This window comes from Arachis ipaensis, chromosome B01, assembly GCF_000816755.2.
Source record: "Arachis ipaensis cultivar K30076 chromosome B01, Araip1.1, whole genome shotgun sequence".
In the NCBI taxonomy this organism is placed as follows: domain Eukaryota; kingdom Viridiplantae; phylum Streptophyta; class Magnoliopsida; order Fabales; family Fabaceae; genus Arachis; species Arachis ipaensis.
Genome location: NC_029785.2, coordinates 105,685,033 through 105,708,785, shown reverse-complemented (window position 1 = coordinate 105,708,785; position 23,753 = coordinate 105,685,033). Strand labels below are relative to the sequence as shown.

Sequence of the window (23,753 nt, the reverse complement as noted above, 5' to 3'; positions counted from 1 at the left end):
CACAAGACACGTTCAGAAAAGAGATCATGAAAGCCAAAGTTCCAAAGGACTTCAAAGCCCCCAACATGACCCTGTACGATGGTACGACTGATCCAAGCCATCATCTCAGCAATTTCAGAAGTTGGATGTATCTTACAGATGCCTCAGATGCAATCCGTTGTAAAGCCTTCCCGACCACGTTGACCAAGACGGCAATAAAGTGGTTCGACAGCTTGCCGCCAAGGTTGATAACAAGCTTCGATGACCTCGCTAAGAAATTCTTAGCTAGATTCTCCATTTAAAAAGACAAAGCCAAGCATGCTCCAAGCCTGCTAGGGATTAAGCAAGGAGATCGGGAAAGCCTCCGCAGTTACATGGAGAGATTCAACAAAGCATGCCTGGACATACAAAATCTTCCAACAAAAGCAGCCATCATGGGTCTCATCAATGGTTTACGAGAAGGACCCTTTAGTCACTCCATATCTAAAAAACATCCAACATCTCTCAATGAGGTTCAAGAACGGGCAGAAAAATACATTAATATGGAGGAGAACTCTCGATTAGGGGAAACTTCAAAGATTGGATTCTCCTACCCACCTCGGGACAAGGATAAAGAGTCTAGGAAGAAGGAAGACCAACCTACTGAGAAACCCAGAAAGTACCACAACTACACCCCTCTTCGGGTGTCTCTCGTGGATGTTTACCGGGAGATATGTAACACTGAGAAGATCCCACCGCCTCGCACGATTAAACACAAGAGAGGTGGAAGTCAGACAGAGTATTGCGAATACCACTGAATCTACAGGCATTCTACCAACGAGTACTACGACCTAAGGAATGTCATAGAAAAATTGGCACGAGAAAGGAGATTAGATCGGTTCTTAGCCAATAGAGTGGATCAACCAAAAAAGAGAAGAAGGGATGAAGAGGTCGGACGAGCTGAACGTCCCCCTAACACCCCTGAGAGACATGTTCACATGATAAACGGAGGAATCGCAGGAGGAGGGATCTCTAAGTCCTCCCGTAAAAGACACCATAAAGAAGTGCACCATGTCGGAAGAGGGGATAGGTTGGTCGATCTCCCCACTATTACCTTCACTCAAGAAGACGCCGCGTGCATCATCCCGAGGCATGATGACCCCGTGGTCATTACCATCATACTAGCCAATGCCAACCTTCACCGAACATTGGTCGACCAAGGAAGCTCTGCAGATATACTGTTCAAATCCGCCTTCGATAAGCTCGGCCTACAAGAAAAAGAACTCAGAGCATACCCAAATAGCCTATTCGGGCTAAGAGACGCCCCAATTCAGCCACTAGGGTACATTCCACTACACACAACCTTTAGAAAAGGAACTCGGTCTAGGAAATTAAGCACAGACTACATCGTAGTCGACGTGAGTTCAGCCTACAATGCCCTAATAGGTCGGACAACACTGAACCAGCTCGCCGTAGTGGTGTCCACTCCGCACCTATGCATGAATTTCCCAACTCCAGAAGGGATCGCTACCATAAATGGAGCACAAAAACTCGCGCGACGCTGTTATAATGAAAGTCTGAACCTTAAAGGTGACCCCAGAGGAAAGAAAACCAATGCTATAGAACTTGGGGAAGACCGAAGAAGTTCAAATCGGTGAAACTCAGGACAAAACAACAAATATAGGGACAAATCTAAAAGGAGACCTCAAGGAGCTATTAACAAAGCTCCTAAAGGATAATTCCGACTTCTTTGCATGGAAGGCCGTGGACATGCCTGGCATCGATCCCAGACTAATGTGCCATAAACTAGCAGTATACCCTGGATCTCAGCCCGTACAACAGAAACGAAGAAAGCTCAGTGCAGAGAGATCACAAGCTGTAGAGGAACAGGTACAGGCCTTGTTAGAGGCAGAGTTCATAAGGGAGGTAAAGTACCCACTATGGCTAGCCAATGTAGTATTGGTCAAGAAGTCAAATGGGAAGTGGCGGATGTGCACTGATTACACCGACCTCAACAAAGCCTGCCCAAAGGATCCCTACCCACTCACGAACATAGACACACTAGTCGATGCTTCATCGAGATATAAGTACCTCTCCTTCATGGATGCTTACTCGGGATACAATCAAATCCCGATGTATCAACCCGACCAGGAGAAAACCTCATTCTTAACCCCAAGAGCAAACTACTGCTACGTAGTCATGCCCTTTGGACTTAAGAACGCAGGGGATACATATCAAAGATTGATGAACAAAGTGTTCGCCAATCATATTGGAAAGCTGATGGAGGTTTATGTACACGACATGCTGGTAAAGACATAAAGAGAGGAAACGTTGTTATCCGACCTCACTGAAGTGTTCGACACCATAAGAAAGCATGGGATGAGACTTAATCCCGTGAAATGTACCTTCACGGTAGAAGCTGAAAAATTCTTAGGCTTCATGCTCACTCAAAGGGGATCGAGACAAACCCGGACAAATGCCAGGCCATACTTAACATGAAAAGCCTGACCTGTGTTAAGGAGGTCCAGCAGCTAAACAGAAGACTGGCATCTCTATCTAGATTCCTAGCTAGATCGGCATTAAGATCTCTCCCTTTCTACGCAACACTAAGGAAAGGAAAGAGGTTCGAATGGACCCCAGAATGTGAAAAAGACTTCCAAGACTTCAAGACATTCCTGGGGCAACCACCCATCTTAACCCGACCCAGGGAAGGTGAAGAGCTAATCCTATACCTCACCGTAGGAAGTCGAGCAATAGCTTCAACACTAGTCAAAGAAGACGAAAATGGGCAACAGCCCATCTACTTCATCAGTAAGGCTCTACAAGGGGCTGAACTAAACTATCAAAAGATAGAAAAGTTTGCCTGCGCCCTTATACTCACTTCTCGATGATTTCGGCCATATTTTCAAGCTCACACTATCAGAGTACAGACCAATCAACCTATAAAAAGTATTCTACAGAAAATAGACTTAGCTGGAAGAATTCTACAATGGGCAGTCGAGTTGTCCCAGTTCGATCTCAAGTATGAAGCTCGGACAGCCATTGATAAATCACTATTTTATGGTTTATCTTGTGCTAATTTGAGTGGGTTTTATCAAGTCTTTGCACACTTATTCATATGATTTGCATGATTTTACAATTCCTTCCCAATTTTGTTCTATGGGTGAAAACTTGCTTCCTAAGCCTCTAAATTATGAAATTTTGATCTCCTTTTCTACCATTCGATGTCGTGATCTGTGTGTTAAGTGTTTTCAGACTTTATAAGGCAGGAATGGCTTAGAGGATAGAAAGAAAGCTTGCAAAAATGGAAGGAACACAAGAAATAAAGGAGACAACCAGTGAGGATCGACGCGTGCGCGTACGCGTGGATTGGAGTTTGCACGACGATGCGTGCGCGTACCTGACGCGTACGCGTGACTAGCGCAGAAGACAAGCGACGTGTACGCGTGACATGCGCTACCTGCAGAAATCACAGAAAACGCTGGGGGTGATTTTGGGCTGAGTTTGGGCCCTGTTTTCAGCCCAGAAACGCAGACTAAAGCTAGGGGACAAGCAGAGACTCAACATATTCATTGACACAACATTCATTCACAAAAAATTTTAGATTTTAGATGTAGTTTTCTAGAGAGAGAGGCTCTCTCCTCTTTCTAGGTTTTAGAATTTCTCTTAGTTTTAGGTTTATTTCTTCTCAATTCCAAGTTCAATGTTCCTTTAATTTAGTTTCTCTTCTACTTTTATTTATTCTAGCATTCTAGTTTATTTATTTTCCCAATTTGATTTATGAACTCCATGTTAGATTTGATTTTTTTATTTAATGCAATTTGAGGTATCTCATATTTATGATTTTAATTTCGCTTTTTACATTCTTAGCTTGAATTGATTAATTGGAGACTCTTGAGTTATCAAACTCTTTTGTTAATTGATAATTGAAATTTGCTAGTTGATTTGGATCCCTCTAAGCTAATCTTTCCTTAGGAGTTGACTAGGACTTGAGGAATCGAATTGATTCATCCACTTGACTTTCCTTCATAGTTAGAGGTTAACTAAGTGGGAGCAATGAACAATTCTCATCACAATTGATAAGGATAACTAGGATAGGACGTCCAGTTCTCATACCTTACCAAGAGCTTTTCTAGTTATTGATTTACTTTCTTGCCATTTTATTTCCTTGTTCCTTATTCAAAAACCCCAAAAAGATACTCTTCCATAACCAATAGTAAATCAAACCTCCCTGCAATTCCTTGAGAGACGACCTGAGGTTTAAATACTTCGGTTATTAATTTATTGGGTTTGCATTAGTGACAAACAAGTTTTTGTACGAAAGGATTCTTTGTTGGTTTAGAAACTATACTTACAACGTGATTACTTTTGTGAATTTTTTACTAGCAAAAATCCGTTTGTCAAAAAAATGGCGTCGTTGCCGGGGAATCGCAAACGTGTGCCTTATTATTGGTTATTGTAAATATTTGCTTTTTTGTTTCTTTGTTAGTGTTTCTAGTTTTAGGAGTTTATTTTTATTAATTTTTATTAGTTTTTATTTCTCTTGATACTATGAATTCTTACCCCTTTGGCTATGAGTTTAGTTCAAATTATGTTGCAAGGAATGGACGCTATAATGAGAACATGCATCGAGGTCGGAATAATCAAAGATGGGAGGAGCCACGAGGATTTGATCAACCCTTTCGGCAACAACCCCCTCCAATGTGCTATCACCAACAACCATTCTATGATGCATACCAAGACAATAGTTATGGTGGACCTCTTCGTGACAACCAACCTCCACCAAATTACTATGGTCAAGAGCCATTCCAGGGTGCGTACCAAGATGATGAATATGGTGAACCCCCTTGTAGTTACCAACAAGTCCCACCATATGCCTATGAACCCGCTACTCAACATAGCTTTGAACCACCATACTCACAAGCCCCCTACTACCAAACACCCTCACATGATCCTGACCCATATCCACCATATCAACCACCCTATGAGCCATATGAACCATACGTAGAACCACCCCAATTCCAACCCAATTACTCCCAAGAACCACCACCTCCATATACACCATGTCCATATCCATCCATCCACGAGCCATATGATCCTAATTATGCAGTCCGAGCGGAACAAGAATCAAAGGATCGTCTCAAGCAAACAATGGATCGGTTTCATGTAACCCTTCATCAATTGGACCAAGTGGTGAGCCAAATGGCACCCGAAGCTCTCGCGGCTAAGGAAACTCAACTTGAGAACCAAGGATTGAAGTGTGTTGTGCAACAAGTGGAAAAGATGGAGAGTGTTGAACCACCACATCCTGAATATGATGAACCACCCTCTTATCATGAACCTTTCCTCCCAAATAATGAACCCTCATATCCACCCCAACCTCCAATGAATGACACTTTAAGTGTTCTTCTTCAAGGACAAAGAGAGATGCAAAGGACAACACAAGAGTTCATAGCTACCTTGACCGAGGTGGTAGGTAATTTTGCCTCCCTACACTTCGATACTCAAAGAACTCCCATGGCTACATGTGGAGAATTATTAGAAGAGCGTAGCATGAAGGAGACATTAGAAACTCCGGTGGAAAATGAGGAACGTGATTTTGTATTGGAACAAGTGGAGGAAGCCGTAATAGTTGAAGAGGAAGAAGTGGTTGAAGACTTAGGACACGCTGAACCTCCATGGGAATCTAGAGTTGTAGAGTATTCCTCCAAGAAGATTGAAGTTGATGTCAAGGAGGCTAGTGCACACCCCCATGGCATATTCCTTATGAAGACTTGGACGGGATAGATCAAGAAGCAAGTTCCCTTGATGAAGAGCATGAATCAAGCCATCCTAGTGCTGAACGTGCATCCGCAACTGAACCCCTTGAGTTTGAAGAACCTTCTCCAAGTGAATCTGAAAATGATGTGGAGGTAGACTTTTCTCAACCTCCAACTTATGACTTGAGTGACAGAGAAGAATTAGACAAATTTGATGAGGTTGCGGTTAAAGTTGAAGAGGTTTGTAAAAAGGTGGAAGAATTCAAAGAAGAGCACAAGGGAGTGGAGCCTGAAAGACCATTAGATACATCTCTCCCAAGGCCATTACCACCCAATACAACATTCGAGTGGGTAAAATCCTTATCCTTGACCTTCACTTTCCCATTTGAATATGGTTTGCTCGAAACAGATGGTCAACTTAGGAGACTTTGTGGAATTAAGCGTAAGAGAATGACGTTTAGTGGTTGGAGTTTCAAATCAAGACTCATCAAGGTTGATACTTCAAGAGCTAGATGCAAAGGTGAGACTAGTGAACATTTGGTTGGATCTAAGAGAAGAGTTTGGTATTGCATAGAGAATTCAGACTGTCTGTCAACCGGTTGGACCAATGATAACCCACTTAGAGACGGGTATAGGATCAAGATTTGGGATCCGGGCATACAAGAGGATCAATTTTGGGAGCTCAAAGCTTATGGAGAACTTCATCAAGGCTTGGTGAATTTATTTAGAGATGTTGAAGCTTATTGGAAGTCCAAGCATTGGTGGAAGTTTCAAGATGAGTTCAAGCACAAGCCACCATGACAAGGAGCTCACCAAATGTCCAACTTAAGGACTTTAATTAAAAGTGCTAGGTGGGAGACAACCCACCATGGTATAATATTTCATTTTTATTCTTAGTTTTATTTTATTTTATTTTTATTAGTGTTTATTCATAATGTCGGTGTCATCATCTGCATTCTGCATCTTTGCATTCTGCATTAAAAAAAAAAACAAGCACACGACGCGTACGCGTCACATGTGCTTGCGAGAATAAGGAGAAGTGAACAGAGAGTTGGGTAGGAGTGGTGCTAGATACGTGCCTTGCGCACAAGCAAGTCCACGCGTACGTTTCCCTCACGCGTACGCGTCGCTTGCGAATTCAGTCCAGCACGCGTACGCTTCCCCGACGCGCACGCATGCCCATGAAAAATCGGCGTAAATAGTGTATGGCCAGAGAGTTATGATGGTGTGGGGCTGGAACTATGCTGGGAGCACAAGTCCCATCACGCGTATGCGTTCCTAACGCGTGCGCGTCGTTTTTCCAAAAACGGCCATCCACGCGTGCGCTTGCCTGACGTGCACGCATCATACGAGATTTAGGCCCCATGCGCACAACAAACAGAGAGTTGTGCGTGTGCAGGGCTGCCCTCGCGCCATTCGCACAACCAACATCATGCGTACGCGTCCCAGACGCGTACGCGTCGCTTGAAATTCACGCGATCCACGCGTACGCACAATTTATCCACCTCAGCGCCTGATTTCAAATCACCCCCCATCCTAATTCTTTTCAATCCTAATTATTTCTTCCTTTTTCTTTCTTTCTTCTTCCTTATTCTTTCTTACTTTCTATTACTTTCTTCTTTCCTTTTTCATCTTCCTCATCAGGTTTCTTTTTTTCTTCTCTCTCCTTTACTCTCTCATTCTTCATTTAATTATTGCATTTAACTATTTTTCTTTCTTCTCAATTTTATCTTAGCTTAATTCCTTTTGGTTTCTTTTTCATTCCTTTTTTTTCATGCATTTTTATGTTGGTGTTGGAACTTTATTTGGGTCTTATATTATTATACTCGAGCTTGTGGATATATTAGGGAGTAATTTGACAATTAATATTAATTTTTGGGTTGTATGCATGTTTGGAGTTCTTACTTTTGCTAACATATTTTACATGTATACTAAGTGTTTGTGAAAAGTCCGTATGGCATTGTGAATTCTTAATTATTCTATTCTTCTACACTACTGCCTGTTTTTCACAAAACCCTTGAAATTTTTTATTGATTAAATATTATTGTCAACACAAATGTGGTTGTTAGTTTGTTACATTTGATAATAAAATGGAGCTATTAATGCTTGATCTATGCTACTCATGCCCTTGCCAACATGCTGATAAACATCTTGTATCTAATTGCCTTAATATATCATGCTATATTTCCATTGATGTCCTAATTACATGGAGTCGCGACCATGTCTTTACGACATTCTTCTTTACCTTGGCATTGATTATCACTTGTATTTTCCTCCTCCCGGTTCTAGCTATTTGATTTCATGCCCCTTTCTTTTCTCCCTTTTCAGGATGGCCACCAGGAAGGGTACAGAGAAAGCCTCTAACAAGCCACCGGCGAGGAGAGGAATGAAAAGAGCATTGGCTGCGGAATCATCCTCAACATCAGTCAAGCCAACCACAAGGCGGGTCAAGAGGATCATCAAGGTCGATAAAACCACCCACCTGAGGAAGAACCAGACACTCCGGACTCCACCTCACCTACCAGCACCGGGAGCCATGATGACCTCGACTGTGGAGATGCTGTTACCAGCCCCCTTTGTTCCTGACTGATGGCACCGAGGACGGTGCCAAGCTTTAAGTGTGGGGAGGTCGGTCAGTACCTGACTCCCGGAGGTAATTGCTTTTTCTTAACACCAATAGATTTTTTTTTTCTTTTGTTAGATAGGATAGATTGCATAATAATAAGTGTTTGCATGTATGTTCTACTCGATTGAAAAATAATAAGTTTCTTTTCAAGACCCTATTTTTGAAAATTTCACTAATTCAAATTAAAATTCTATGTTAAACTTGTTTGAAGATTGTAACTTGGAACATGGTTTAGAGCTAGAACACACAACCCAGTGAGATTTGAGCTTCATTATATGGTTACATTATTTAATCATAATATTTTATTCTTAGGTGTTTTCTTCTCTATGATTGCAATCTTTGCTTTGTTTCATTCTATATGTCCATTGTTTAGTGTATTTACATGCTTGCATATGATTGAGGCCATCATTTGTTATTAGCTCACTATTCCAAATAGCCTACCATTCTAATTACCTTTGTTTGCCACTTTGAGCCTTCTCTATCCCCTTTTGCTCTTTATGTTACCACATCACTAGCCTTAAGCAAAAAAAAATGAACTACCTTAATTAAATCTTTGGCTAGCTTAAGATAGGGATTGTGTGTCAAAATAAGTGTTGGAAACTATGGGAACTCTGGTTAATAATAATGTGTATTGCTTAATTGATGAAGATTAAGAATTTGAATGCTACTCATGTGAAATTATGAAAACCAAATGCATTGATGTTGTACTGCTTTTATATTTAAAAAAAAATCCAAATTTAGGGGAATGAAAGCACCCCAATGTTAAGTTCAATAAAAAGATCAATGCATGTGAGATTAAATAGAAGAACATTTAAATACATGAGTAGGTAAAAAGCACAAAAAGTGAGACTATGGGTAGTTAGGCATGATTTTAGAAGCATAAGGAGTGTGTGTATGTTAGGTGAAAGCTTAGGTTAATCAAGGATTCAATTCTTAGCTCACTTGGCCATACATATATCCTCACCCTTACCTTAGCCCCATTACAACCTTGAAAAGACCTCATGATGTTTGCATTGGTACATTAAATATTTGTTGATTGGTTAGATGAAGAACAAAGTCTAGAAAGCATGACTAGAGAAGAGTAGAGTGATTAACCCTAGACACTTGAGAGATTAGAGTGCATATACACTACCACTAAGGGTTCAATGCTTGATTCTATGTTCCCTGCTTTCATGAGCTATCTTCTTACAAGTTTACTTGTTTTTTTTTTATTATATGATTTGAATTAGTGGAATCTGATTTATGTTTGTCTTGAAGAACTTATTTACTTTTAACCAAGCAGACAGAATCATCTTAGCATATAGTTGCATTCATAGGTTGCATCTCAAGAGTCTTACTTTCCCCCATTCATTCCTTTTATCTCCTTGAGCTTAGCATGAGGACATGCTAATGTTTAAGTGTGGGGAGATTGATAAACCACTATTTTATGGTTTATCTTGTGCTAATTTGAGTGGGTTTTATCAAGTCTTTGCACACTTATTCATATGATTTGCATGATTTTACAATTCCTTCCCGATTTTGTTCTATGGGTGAAAACTTGCTTCCTAAGCCTTTAACTTTTGTATTTTTTATCTCCTTTTCTACCATTCGATGCCGTGATTTGTGTGTTAAGTATTTTTCAGGCTTTATAGGGCAGGAATGGCTTAGAGGATAGAAAGGAAGCTTGCAAAAATGGAAGGAATACAAGAAATAAAGGAGACAACCAGCGAGGATTGACGCGTGCACGTATCTGACACGTACGCGTGGATTGGAGTTTGCACGACGACGCGTGCGCGTACCTAATGCGTACGCGTGACTAGCGTAGAAGACAAGCGACGCGTACGCGTGATTGACGCGTACACGTGACCAAGATTTTTGTCAATCGACGCGTACGCGTGACTGACGCGTACGCGTGACATGCGCTACTTGCAGAAATCGCAGAAAATGATGGGGGCGATTTTGGGCTGAGTTTGGACCCAATTTTCAGCCCAAAAACGCAGACTAAAGCCAGGGGACAAGCAGAGACTCAACACATTCATTGACACAACATTCACTCACAAAAAGTTTTAGGTTTTAGATGTAGTTTTCTAGAGAGAGAGTCTCTCTCCTCTTTCTAGGTTTTAGGATTTCTCTTAGTTTTAGGTTTATTTCTTCTCAATTCCAAGTTCAATATTCCTTTAATTTAGTTTCTCTTCTACTTTTATTTATTCTAACATTCTAGTTTATTTATTTTCCCAATTTGGTTTATGAACTCCATGTTAGATTTGATTTCTTTATTTAATGCAATTTGAGGTATTTCATATTTATGATTTTAATTTAGCTTTTTACATTCTTAGATTGAATTGATTAATTGGAGACTCTTGAGTTATCAAACTCTTTTGTTGATTGATAATTGAAATTTGCAAGTTGATTTGGATCCCTCTAAGCTAGTCTTTCCTTAGGAGTTGACTAGGACTTGAGGAATTGAATTGATTCATCCACTTGACTTTCCTTCATAGTTAGAGGTTAACTAAGTGGGAGCAATGAACAATTTTCATCACAATTGATAAGGATAACTAGGATAGGACGTCCAGTTCTCATACCTTGCCAAGAGCTTTTCTAGTTATTGATTTACTTTCTTGCCATTTTATTTCCTTGTTCCTTATTCAAAAACCCCAAAAAGATACTCTTCCATAACCAATAATAAATCAAACCTCCCTGCAATTCCTTGAGAGACGACCCGAGGTTTAAATACTTCAGTTATTAATTTATTGGGTTTGCATTAGTGACCAACAAGTTTTTATACGAAAGGATTATTTGTTGGTTTATAAACTATACTTACAACGTGATTACTTTTGTGAATTCTTTACTAGAAAAAATCCGTTCGTCAGCCATCAAGTCCCAATATCTGGCCAACTTCATTGCAGAATACACCGACACCATAGACACCCCCACCGGCTGGAACCTCTACGTTGACGGTTCATCAAACAAAGCCGGAAGTGGAGCCGGAGTAATCCTAGAAACTAGTCAAGGAACTCAACTTGAGCTCTCCTTAAAGTTTGAGTTTCCCACCTCAAATAACCAAGTTGAGTATAAAGCCCTACTGGCAGGTTTGAAGCTGGCTAGGGAGGTCGGCTCTCAAAAGCTTACCATTTTCAGCGACTCACAGGTAGTCACCTCCCAAATAGAAGGGAGCTACCAGGCTAAGGATCCCACCATGAAGAAATACCTAGAAAAGACCAGAGAACAGCTCGAAAACTTCATGGGATATGAGATTCGACATATACCTTGAGAACAAAATGCCCGAGCTAATGCACTTTCGAAACTAGCTAGCACCAAACCTGGGGGCAACAATAGAAGCCTCATCCAGGAAATACTACAAAATCCGTCAACCTCGGAAAAAAAGAAGGTCTTAAGCATATCAGACCAGGACCAAGGGTGGATGACTCCCATAATTAGTTTCCTCAAATCTGAAACACTCCCCGCGGATAAAAAGAAGGCAAAAAGGCTAGTACGAGAAGCACAGTACTACACCATAGTGCACGACGTCCTATATAGGAGAGGAAAGTCTACACCCCTCCTAAAATGCATCCCAACCTCCGCTACAAGGGAAGTTCTTGAGGAAGTCCACAGTGGCATGTGCGGCAACCACCTCGGGGCGCGAGCTCTTTCTAAAAAGGTATTTTGTGCTGGCTTTTACTGGCCAACCTTGCAAAAGGAAGTAATAGAGTTCGTCAAAACATGCCCCCCATGTCAGAAGCACACCAACTTTCACATCGCACCACCCGAAGAACTCATTTGTGTCACTTCACCTTGGCCATTCGTAAAGTGGAGGCTTGACCTCCTCGGACCATTCCCTTAGGGATCAGGACAAGTCAAGTTCCTTATTGTAGGAATAGACTATTTCACAAAATGGATCGAGGCTGAACCTTTAGCCACTACCACCGCCCAAAGAAGTCGTAAGTTCTTGTATAGAAATATTGTCACAAGGTTTGGGGTCCCATACTCTATTACCACAGACAATGGCACTCAGTTCACCGACACAGGCTTCAGAAACCTTGTGGCTGATTTGAAAATCAAACACCAGTTCACCTCTATAGAGCACCCACAAGCCAGTGGACAGGTGGAAGCTGCCAACAAAGTCATATTGGCCGGGTTAAAATGGAGACTACAAGACGCCAAGGGAGCTTGGGCAGAAGAGCTTCCACAAGTCCTATGGGCATACTGGACAACACCACACTCCACCACCGGAGAATCACCATTCCGACTTGCCTACGGAATGGAGGCAATGATTTCCGTGGAAGTAGAAGAAGGATCCCCTAGAGTGATCCTCTACAACGAAGACACCAACTCCCAAGCTCAAAGGGAAGAGCTCGACCTACTTCTAGAAGTCCGAGAAAGAGTTCGGATCAGAGAGGAAGCCCTAAAATGTCGAATGGCTCTAAGGTATAATCGAAAGGTAATCCAGTGAAGCTTCACCACCAATGATCTCATCTTAATCCGAAATGACATCGGAGCAGGTCGGTCAGGAGAAGGAAAGCTAGCAGCTAACTGGAAAGGGCCATACCGAGTTATAGAAGTACTAGGAAAAGGCTACTATAAGGTGTCCGACCTCGAAGGGCGAGAGCTACCAAGGTCATGGCATGCTTGTAACCTAAGAAGGTACTATATCTAGAAAATAGTAAAGATCTTAGGTTAAGGCGCACTCTTTTTCCTAAAAAGGGTTTTTTAATGAGGCATCAGGCCAAGATCTAAAAAACTGCCCGACCTAGAAGGGTAAACACTCATATGTATACACTTTTGTTTATGTTTTATGAAAGTTATCAATTCCCTAAAAATTTTCCTGTCAAGACACATTAATCTAAGCTCATAAAACGCAAAAATTCATCGCCTGATTACAGAAAGGTCGGCAAGGTGAAGCGATAGAAGCAAATTAATGTAAGAAGTTATAAAAAGTAACCCATAAAAAGTAACCTGACGATGTCTAACTAAAAATGGGATTACTAAAAATAACTTAAGAAGGCCCGACAGAGAAGTCGAACCAATGAAAGGATCACTGCAAAGGGACAAAGAAAGGTTGAAAAACCAAGTGCTTAGCTGAAAGGTACAAAGTCTCGAAAAAAGACATTACTTAAAAAGTAAAAGCACAAGTCGGAAGAAGGCTAAAAAGTCTTCCAAACAAACTATAAAGAAAAGGTTTCCCATAGGAACACTACCTAAAGTTGATTAGAATATGACTGAAAGCCAGGACAGTAAAGGCATACAAGTCAACACCAAAAAGGTACGACCTAAAGAGACAAATACAAAAAAGAGAATAGGTAAAAGTCCAAAAGGTCAAAAAGCCTAAGGGTCAAAGCGCTTAGCTAAAAAGGGTACAAGACTCCTGAAAGGAGATATTACTCAAAAGGCAAAAGCATAAAAAGTCATCCAAACATACTAAAAAAGTTCCACCCGAGAACACTATCTAAAAAGTTGTTTGGAATTCGACTAAAGAGCTTGGACGACAAGTCGCAAAGATGATACAGCTGAGGTAGCCACTGCAAGGGAAACCAAGGAAAACCCCACCTCAAGGGGTGTCAAACCAAGGAAACCCAAAGCGCCTATATAAAGGTTGAAGAGCAATCCCCTCCAAACAAAGGTTGAAAAACAAATATAAAGCATATCGTCACAAGCAGAGTTAATATATCATTCAACACAAATTAAAGCATTAAAGACTCAAAGGCTGCTGTAAAGTGTTGTTTTTGAAATAAAGTTGCTAGGAAGCAACTAAATGTCAAAGAGTCAGCCACAGAAACTTACAAAAAAGTTCAACAAAGTCCACAGGTCGGACTATACCAAATACAAAACAAAGCTATAATAAGAAATCATCAAGGATCTAAAGTCGCGTCAGCAGCGGCACCCTTAGGAGAAGGAGGCATGGTCGAGATTGGGGTGGCATTGACAACTCCATCTGGCTCATTTAGAATCTCCACATTAGGCTTGGGCTCAGGTGGGACCACCTCGCCAGAAGGAGCTACAGTACCGGAAGCTGAGGAAGCCTTAGGTGGTGGCACAAGAGGAGGAACTTTATCTTCATCATCTGGGGCAAGCACGATCTTGCCATCCTCCACCACATTTTCCATACTAAATAACGAGAGTTCGAGCTCGGGAGCAAGAACACAGACTTGGTCCTTTAGATTTTCATACATCTCGGTCATATTGCTCACCATATGGCCCTGAAGCTCGGCAATCATCTTGGGCAGACTGAAGACTCTCCTTAGCTTCCAATAGCTCACCATAGGTCCGAGTATAGCTCTCCTTATACTTCTTAGCAGCCTCCTCGAACAGATTAGCAGCTGCCTCCGCCACAGTAGCCCAATCCTTCTCCTTTTCTACATCAAGCACCAATTTAGCCACCTTGGCATCTAGCTTGTCTTTCAAAGTCTTAATCCTATCATATTCAGACTTAGCATCTTCCATAAAAGCTCTGGAAGCATGAACCAGAGACTCCTGGACAATTCGGGATAAGGCCGCAACAATATTGGCCATCCGAATGATGTTGCTCGTTATGAAGTCAAGGTGGTGAAGGATCAAAATGTCGTCCAGAGGGACTTTCCCATGAGGAGCTATCAATTCTGTGACAAAAGCCACACCATCAAATTCTTTGTCATTAAGGTTATAAGTCCCAACAGTCTTTTTCTTCTTGGGAGGAGGACCAGTAGCAGTAGGAGAGGAGGCAGCACCAGAGGTCATCTGAGACGGGTTGGACAGAACTGCCCGAACTCTCGGGGTCGGGATAATCTTCCTCGGACCCTGAGACTCAGCCGCTGGCTTCTTCGGAGGCAGCTATGCCAAAGACCCCTCCCTCGACGTCTTATGTGACAGATTTTGGGCCGCCATCGCCTTCTTGGCCTTCCGAAAGGACTTCATAGTATCCGAAGATTTAACCATCTCTGAAAAGAAGCCAGGAAAATAATTACACAGTCGAAAGAGGATAAATTCACAAATAAGAATAGAAAACTATATGTAAAGAAAGAGGTCGGACGCTACCTAGCTCAGCACAAATAAGGGAAAGATCTCCTAAAAACTTCTTAGTATCCAGGTGAGGAAGTTCTCCCCAATGCTCCTCTAAAACATCCACAAAAGCCTGTTCTACCTCACCTAAACTCTCCCAAGAGTATTTTAGGGCTACAGGATCTTTTTGCCACCATAAAGGAAAGGTCGGCTCATTATTCTCATCCAAAAGAAAGGGCAAACGCCCTCAACAGCTCGGACTTTAAAATAGTGATTTTTAAAGTCGCCAAAAGATTCATCAAACATTGAGAACAATTTCTTGCCCTGGGTAGCTCAGAAAGAGATCCAAGAAGCTTTCTTCTTAGCCACTCCAGGTTTGGTCAAAAGAAACAGGTAAAGGAAAAGAGACTGGGAAGGATGAACACCTAGTTCTCGACACAGCAACTGAAAAATCTTTATAAAGGCCCAAGAGTTCGGATGAAGTTGCGAAGGGGCCACATTACAGTTCCACAAGAGCTCGGTTTTGAAGGTAGTAAAAGGAATGGTAATATTTAGCTGGGAAAAGAAGTAGTCATAGGCATAAAAGAAAGGTCGCTCTGTCCGTTCTAAAGGAGGGAAACTAACTCTTTCCTCAGGGTCGGGCGATACTAATACATCAGGATGGAGTCTAGCCAATCGGCCGTACCAGTAGGGACCTTGGTGGACGATGCACCACTATTTTGTGGTATATTTTGTACTTAATTGAGTGGATTTTATCCACTAAACTCATACTTATTCATATAATTCACATGTTTTACATTTTTCTTCCTAATTCTGTGCTATGATTGAAAACATTTTTCTTTAGCCTTAAAATTGTTAATTATTAATCCTCTCTCACTACCACTTATTCATATAATTTGCATGTTTTATATTTTCTTTCCTAATTCTGTACTATGATTGAAAACATGCTTCTTTGGCCTTGAAATTGTTAATTATTAATCCTCTCTCATTACCATTCGATGCCGTGATCTGTGCGTTAAGTGTTTTCAGGCTTTATAGGGCAGGAATGGCTTAGAAGATGGAAAAGAAGCTTGCAAAAATGGAAGGAACACAAGAAACTAAGGAGCTGACCAGCGAGGAACGACACGTGCACGTATCTGACCTGTACGCGTGAAAGGCGAAAAAAGTACAGCAACACATGCGCATGCCTGACGCGTAGGCATGACAAGGAAAATCTCCAAACAACGCGTACGTGTGACTGACGCGTACGCGTGACATTCGCTACCTGCAGAAATCGCAGAAAATGCTGGGGGCGATTTTGGGCTGAGTTTGGACCCAGTTTTTGGCCCAGAAATGCAGACTAAAGCCAGGGGACAAGCAGAGACTCAGGACACAATTGACACAACATTCATTCAAATAATTTTAGGTTTTAGAATTTCTCTTAGTTTTAGGTTTATTTCTTCCCAATTCCAGGTTCAATGTTCCTTTAATTTAGTTTCTCTTCTACTTTTATTTGTTCTAGTACTTTGGTTTATTTATTTTCCCAATTTGGTTTATGAACTCCATGTTAGATTTAATTTTATATTTAATACAATTTGAGGTATTTCATATTTATGATTTTAATTTAGCTTTTTACATTCTTAGCTTGAATTGAGTAATTGAAGACTCTTGAGTTATCAAACTCCTTTGTTGATTGATAATTGAAAGTTGCTAGTTGATTTGAATTCCGATAACTCTAGTCTTTCCTTGGGAGTTGACTAGGACTTGAGGATTCATATTGATTTATCCATTTGACTTACCTTCATAGTTAGAGGTTAACCAAGTGGGAGCAATGAACAATTCTCATAACAGTTGATAAGGATAACTAGGATAGGACTTCTAATTCTCATATCTTGCCAAGAGTTTTCTTAATTATTAGTTTATTTTCTTATCATTTAATTTCCATGTTCAATATTCAAAATCCCAAAAAGTTACAATCTCATAACCGATAATAACTACACCTCCCTGCAATTCCTTGAGAGACGACCCGAGGTTTAAATACTTCGGTTTATTTTTATTGGGTTTGCTTTAGTGACAAACAAGTTTTTGTACGAAAGGATTCTTTGTTGGTTTAGAAACTATACTAGCAACGAGAACTTATTTGTGAAATTCTTTACTAGCAAAATTTCGTTCGTCAGTGGACATCTCGACAATGTTCTTACGAGAAGACATAAAGCAACTATACCTACAGCAAGAAAAATAAAAGGAGTCATTACCAAAAACAACTCGGACAGCAATAAAAAACAAAGGAACAACCAACAAGTAACAAGTATGACAGCAAAAGGGCACCCCAGGATCCATGCAAAGCAAAGAAATCAAACACCAAAAGACCCAGGGGCACCCTTTGGAGGCAGTACAGATGCGGAAGAAACCCATAGGGAGATCAAAACCCTAGGCCCTTCACCAAAAAGAAAAAAGGTTCACCTAAAGCGCCTACATTCCCCCAAACCAAGCAATGAAGACTAAAAGATCGCGACTTCAATGAAACGTAATCACCAGAAAGCTATCAAAAAGCCCAGCAAGATAAAAAAATTTATACAAAAGAGCATGCAGCAGTAAAGTACAGAGAAACACGATGATCAAAACACATAAGATAAAAATACGTGAAGCGAAAGCACCAACCTGTGGAAGAAGCTAAAACGAGCAAACCAGCGAGCCACGAACAATCTTCACTAAAGATAATGGAAGCTCCAAAAAACCAAGAAAGGAATGATCTTGGGGATGAAGAAAAGGAAGCTTCTTTCACTGAGCAAGAGAAATGCACGAACAAACCAAAAGCAAACTTCAGGAAAGAAACGAGCTTAGGGGCAAGATTAAAGGACGAAACGAAACAGAAAGGAGAAGGAAACTGAAACTAAGAGCAAAACCTCTTCTTTTATTTCAAAAAAAAGTTTAAAGAGGGAAAAGAAACGGCAAAACAAAATGAAAGCCCAATCAATAGGCATTAAAAGCGCGTGTGTATTCCCAAGAAAGTAACCCCTTCAAGAAACAAACGCGGCAATAAAGGAGCGAAAGCAAAAAACGCTTCTCATTCAAACACATCTCGCAAATAGAAGAACATATTGGGCCAAGATTCTTGAGCACGAATTCCCCAAAGAGATCAAAGTTCAGAAAGCACGATCTCATGGAAAGGTCTAAGCTCAAGCAGGGGCACTGTTCATACCCTGGGTCGAGCTATGCGATCCGGGTTGGACGAAGACAAGAACAACCGACCTCTTATAAGGTTGGCTCGTCACCGACCTCTTCCCAAAGACCTCGGCCAAATCGCGATAAGGGGCTAAGCAGGCCCAAAGCAGAAGATCACAGCCCACCTGAAGGCGGTTGGCCAAAAGATAAGCGGACTCACCCACAAAAAGATAAGATAAGATAACTAACTTATCTCAAGGGAGGTCACTCCACACTACTATAAATACACTGGAGCACCCAGGTATAACTCATATTCCAATTCTACTAAAAAATCTGCCTAAAGCCCGTGCTAACTTAAGCATCGGAGTCTCTTGCAGGTACCACCACCCTCCAGTGACCAAGGATCAGCAGCATCTCCAGATCCAGCAAGTCGAACCCAACAGCTCTGATCAGACCCGAAGATCTCATCCGAGATCGACCTTCAGTTTCAAGTAACCCTCGGAATAATAGGGATGGAGGGAGGGATAAGAGAGGATTTAAATACCAATTAAGGGAATTGAATTCAACTATTTTCTATATCATCCAGTAATACTCATAACATGACCACAAGATCTAAAGCTAAACAAAACTTCTCTATTGCTTTAATTGTCTCTAAACTTGTTGCGTTTGATCTTATAAATAATATACCAAAAAATATAAAATAGACTCTACATCTCCTCATTGGGAAGCTACTATAGATCAGGAGTATAAGGCCTTACTAAAATCTAGACCCTGGACACTTAAAGAACCTCTACCAAATGCTTTAATTTTGTATAGTAAGTGGGTGTTTGCTATAAAAAGAGATCCTTGGCCAAAAGGTTTCACCAAATGAAGGAATAGATTATTATCAATTTTATAGTCCTGTTGTGCGACCAACTACAGTTAGAATTATATTGACTCTTGCTGTCTCTCTAGGATGGAATATTAGGCAGTTTGACTTTGATAATGTATTTTTTAATGGTAAATTAGATGAAAAAGTATACATGTTAAGCCAGAGGCTTATGTTGTCTCTACTTCTTTATTAGTGTGTGACTTAAATAAAGCTATTTACGGTTTAAAACAAGCTCCAAGAGCTTGGTTTAATACTTTATCTAACACACTAAAACTGTTTAGTTTTGTAAATGCTAAATTAGATGTGTCATTGTTCATGAAAATTACATCATCCTATGTTATTTATCTTCTTGTGTATGTAGATGATATTATTGATACAGAAAATAATGCTCAAGAGTTGGAATTATTGATCACTAAACTCAATACAGTTTTTCCTTTGAAGGACTTGGGGAGATTTAGCTTCTTTCTTGGCCTCGAAGCAAATTATCTACCTCAAGGATAGATCCTATTAACTCAACCAAAGTATGCAAATGAGTTATTAAGGAAATTCAACATGGATCAAGCATAGCCACTGCCAATCCAATGGTATCGAATGCTAAATTGGATATTAATAATTCTGAGCCTTTTCAAAATCTTAGAGGGTATAGAGCTATTATTGGTGCCTTGCAGTACCTTACAATGACTCGTCCAAATATATTATTTACAGTGAATTGTGTGTTTCAATTTATGCATAACCCAACTGTTCTACACTGAAGAAGTGTCAAGCGCATACTTTATTACATCAAAAGTACAGTCAATCATGGAATTTTGTTTACAAAATCTACTCACTTTCAACTTCTTGCCTTTGCAAATACTGATTGGGGAGGAGATCTGAATTATCGCAAATCCTTTACAGGGTTTTGGACAATCATTTGTCATCCGGTAGTAGGCGTCGATCTGTACATTTTCATTGATAGGTGGGAGTAGGATAAGATTTCAGGGTGATCGAGGTGCATGTTATCCCACGAAGAAAATGTCAAAGGTCGGGCATGATATATACCATAATAAATTTTATTCTAACATATTCTATGAACACTTTTTGTTTCTGAACTTTCTTCTAAAAACCAAAGTACTCTAATTCCATATATTTGATATCTTTAAAGTATCAATTATTTTTTGAGAAAAATATTATTGTAGAATTATTAGAATATTTTCATACCTTAAGCACATACTTTTCATGTTCGTCATTATTATCAGAAACTTGTTTACTAAATTCCAAGAAAAAAAATTAAGTCATTAAACATGATAATAGACAAAGTTTACTAATAAATAAAAAGATTATGCTACATGTACACAAAAATCAGTTACTAAAGTCAGTGATCAGTATAAAATATACGTTGTAATACAAATACATATTGAAAATAAATAAAATTAGTAACTAATAAATAAATATATTCAATGCTCATATTAATTTTATCCAATACCCAAATTATATTATTATAACATAATATAGTTTGTCTGTCGATAAATTTTACAATACATTAACATAAATAAATTTTTGATAAGTTTAATACCAACCACAAATAATGTCTTTAGACAATACATGTATTTGACTCTGATCCGTTACCACCAAAACCGACCTAACCCAACAAAAGCTCGGAATCGAAAAACCGTTAAAAGAGATAACCCTCCAAAAATCTCACCAACTAAACCATCAGAATCTCAAATATCGGAGCATTAACAAAAGACTCCGTAAAACTAGCAACAAATATACGAATAACCACTTTAGAGTAACTCAATATATACTAACGACCTACTAGGTCACAGGTACACAATTCATTCTACTCTCTACTCTGAATATCTCACACCCTTACTTACTTGAGCGTTGGAGTCTCTTTGCAGGTGTCCAACACCGCCTCTCATACAAGAAGACGACGTTCCACCCCTGTTCCAAGGGTTACCTGAAACTGTAGGTCGATCTCAGACGAGATCTTCTGTATTGGTCAGAGCTGTTGTGCCCGACTTGTTAGACTTGTTGGTGATGCTGATCCTTCGTCTCCGGAGGGTGGTGGTACCTGCAAGGGACTCCGATGCTTAAGTTAGCAAGGGTATTAAGCAGGTTTTTTATAGAATCAGAGTATGAGTTATACCTGGGTGCTCTAGTATATTTATAGTAGTGTGGAGTGACCTTCCTGGAGATAAGATAGTTATCTTATCTTATCTTATCTTTGAGTGAAGTCATCTTATCTTCTGGAGAGCCGCCCTTATCTTTCTAGGCCGTAGTTGCCTTTAGATTGGGCTACGTCCCTTTACTTGGGCCTGCTTGGGCTCCTTGTAACAATTTGGCCGAGCTCTTTGAGAAGGGCTCGGGTAGTTCTGTCCTGAAGAGGTCGGTCGACTCAGCCCGGGTCGGACAGCTCGACCCAGGGTATGAACAACCCCCTTGTTCCAAGGAAAGCTAGTTCAAGCGTTAGCATGAGCTATACCTCGGAATATCCATTCTCACAAAAGAACATTTGGCGCCCACCGTGGGGCCTGAGATTTTGTAACCCCACGTCTCTTTATGTATTTTCTGTACTTTCTTCTTTTCTTTGCAGGTCACGACATATGGCGGATGCTCACAGCAATGCCCCTTCAAACCATAACTCGGCTGAACTACTGGCCATCAACGAATATCTCAGGGCGGAGAATCTAAAAATGGCCGAGCTCTTACATCAAAAGCAAAGCAGTCAAAGTAAAGGAGGAGAGCACAAGAACACTGAAAACAAGGATGACAATGACAAACACACGTCGGAGGCAAAGCACACCATACATAATCCCCCGAAAACTGTAACCAAAAGAACTAATCCCTTAAAAAAAGAGGTCATGAGCTTTCAGATGCCCAAAAACTTCACCCTTCCAATGACCCTGAAACCCTATGTGGGAATAGGAGACCCAGACATCCACGTCACCAAATTCTATACCATGATGTTCATGAACAAAGAGTCCGACCCAATCCTATGTCGCACTTTCTCAACTTTCTTAGATGGAGCCGCCCTGATTTGGTTCTCCAACCTCCCTGAAGGCTCTATCTCTAATTTCGATGAACTAGCCGACTAATTCGTCAACCACTTCAATGCATCCAAGATATATGTGCACAATTCTGACTACCTGAGCACTATTAAGCAAGGGCCGAATGAAAGCCTGAAGGACTACATAACCAGATTTGCTGAAGCGACCAACGAAATACCCAACCTGAACCCAGAAGTCCACCTCGATGCCCTGAAAAGCAGACTCCACCCTGGGAAATTCCAAAAAACATAGTCATAGCAAAACCAAAAATCCTAACCGAATTCTGAGAAAAAGCGATAACGCAGATCGAGATAGAAGAATTCCGAGCACTGCGAAAGGCAGAAAAGCCCACCTCGAACAGAGAGGATGAAAAGCAAATCAAGTATTCAAACAGCAAGACAGATCAAAGGTCGTTCAGACTCACACCCAAATTCGATAGCTACACTCCCCTCAATACCAAAAGAAAAGACATCATCAAAGACATCATGCATTCAAAGCTCATCAAGCCTCCGAACAAGGCTGGTACATACCAAGACCAGTGATATGTAGACAAATCCAAATACTATACTTTCCATCAGAAATACTGACATACCATAGATGATTGTGTAATAGCAAAAGATCTCCTCGAAAAGTTGGCCCGCTAAGGCCTACTGAACAAATACATCGAAAGCCAAGGATGAAAGCGAAACACATAAGACCTCGGCCAACATCCCAAAACGACTAACAATCTCTGAGATAAAGGGAAAAAGATAGACGGTGATATTAATCCACCTCGCAAAATAATAAATTGCATTTCTGGTGGCTTTGCAAGAAGATGATGTACAAATTCGGCCAGAAAGAGATCCTACGGAGCTATGATGACCATGACGGCATCAACCTCGTCTCAACCTATCAACTCAGACAAACCAGGGATATCATTTCTCCCCAACGACTATAAGGCAACCGACCACAATCTCGACGACCCCATTGTTATCTCTGCGCAGGTTGGCGAGCCATTAGCCAAGAAAATCCTGATGGATTCGGAGAGTAGCGCATACGTACTATTCTACTCAACATTTCAGAAGATAAAGCTAAGTGAAAAAGCCCTACAACCATCATCCAGAGAACTGGTAGGTTTCTTAGGTGAGCGAGTTTCTATCCGAGAATATATCTAGTTATAGACCGTACTCGAAAACTATCCTGACTGTAAAACTATTGATATACAATACCTAGTAGTTGATTGCAAAAGTCCTTACAACATAATTCTAGGCAGACCCTCTTTGAATGCATTCAATGTTATTATTTCTACTGTGCATTTGTATGTCAAGTTTTTCTCGCAGGATAACAAAGTCGTAACAATCCATGGAGATCAAAAAAAAGCCAGGCAGTGCTATAACGCCAGCTTGAAAATTGAATACTCGGGACGACCCGAGCAA

The 23,753-nt window shown here is 40.6% G+C and overlaps 1 long non-coding RNA gene across 1 annotated transcript in view; it reads left to right on the top strand.

The window, feature by feature from the left end:
• LOC110271781 overlaps nucleotides 1-19,221 on the top strand; it is a 36,324-nt gene extending 17,103 nt beyond the window's left edge. Inside the window, exon 3 of the long non-coding RNA XR_002362436.1 lies at nucleotides 18,949-19,221. This is a non-coding gene — a long non-coding RNA (uncharacterized LOC110271781). The remainder of the gene's footprint in view (nucleotides 1-18,948) is intronic.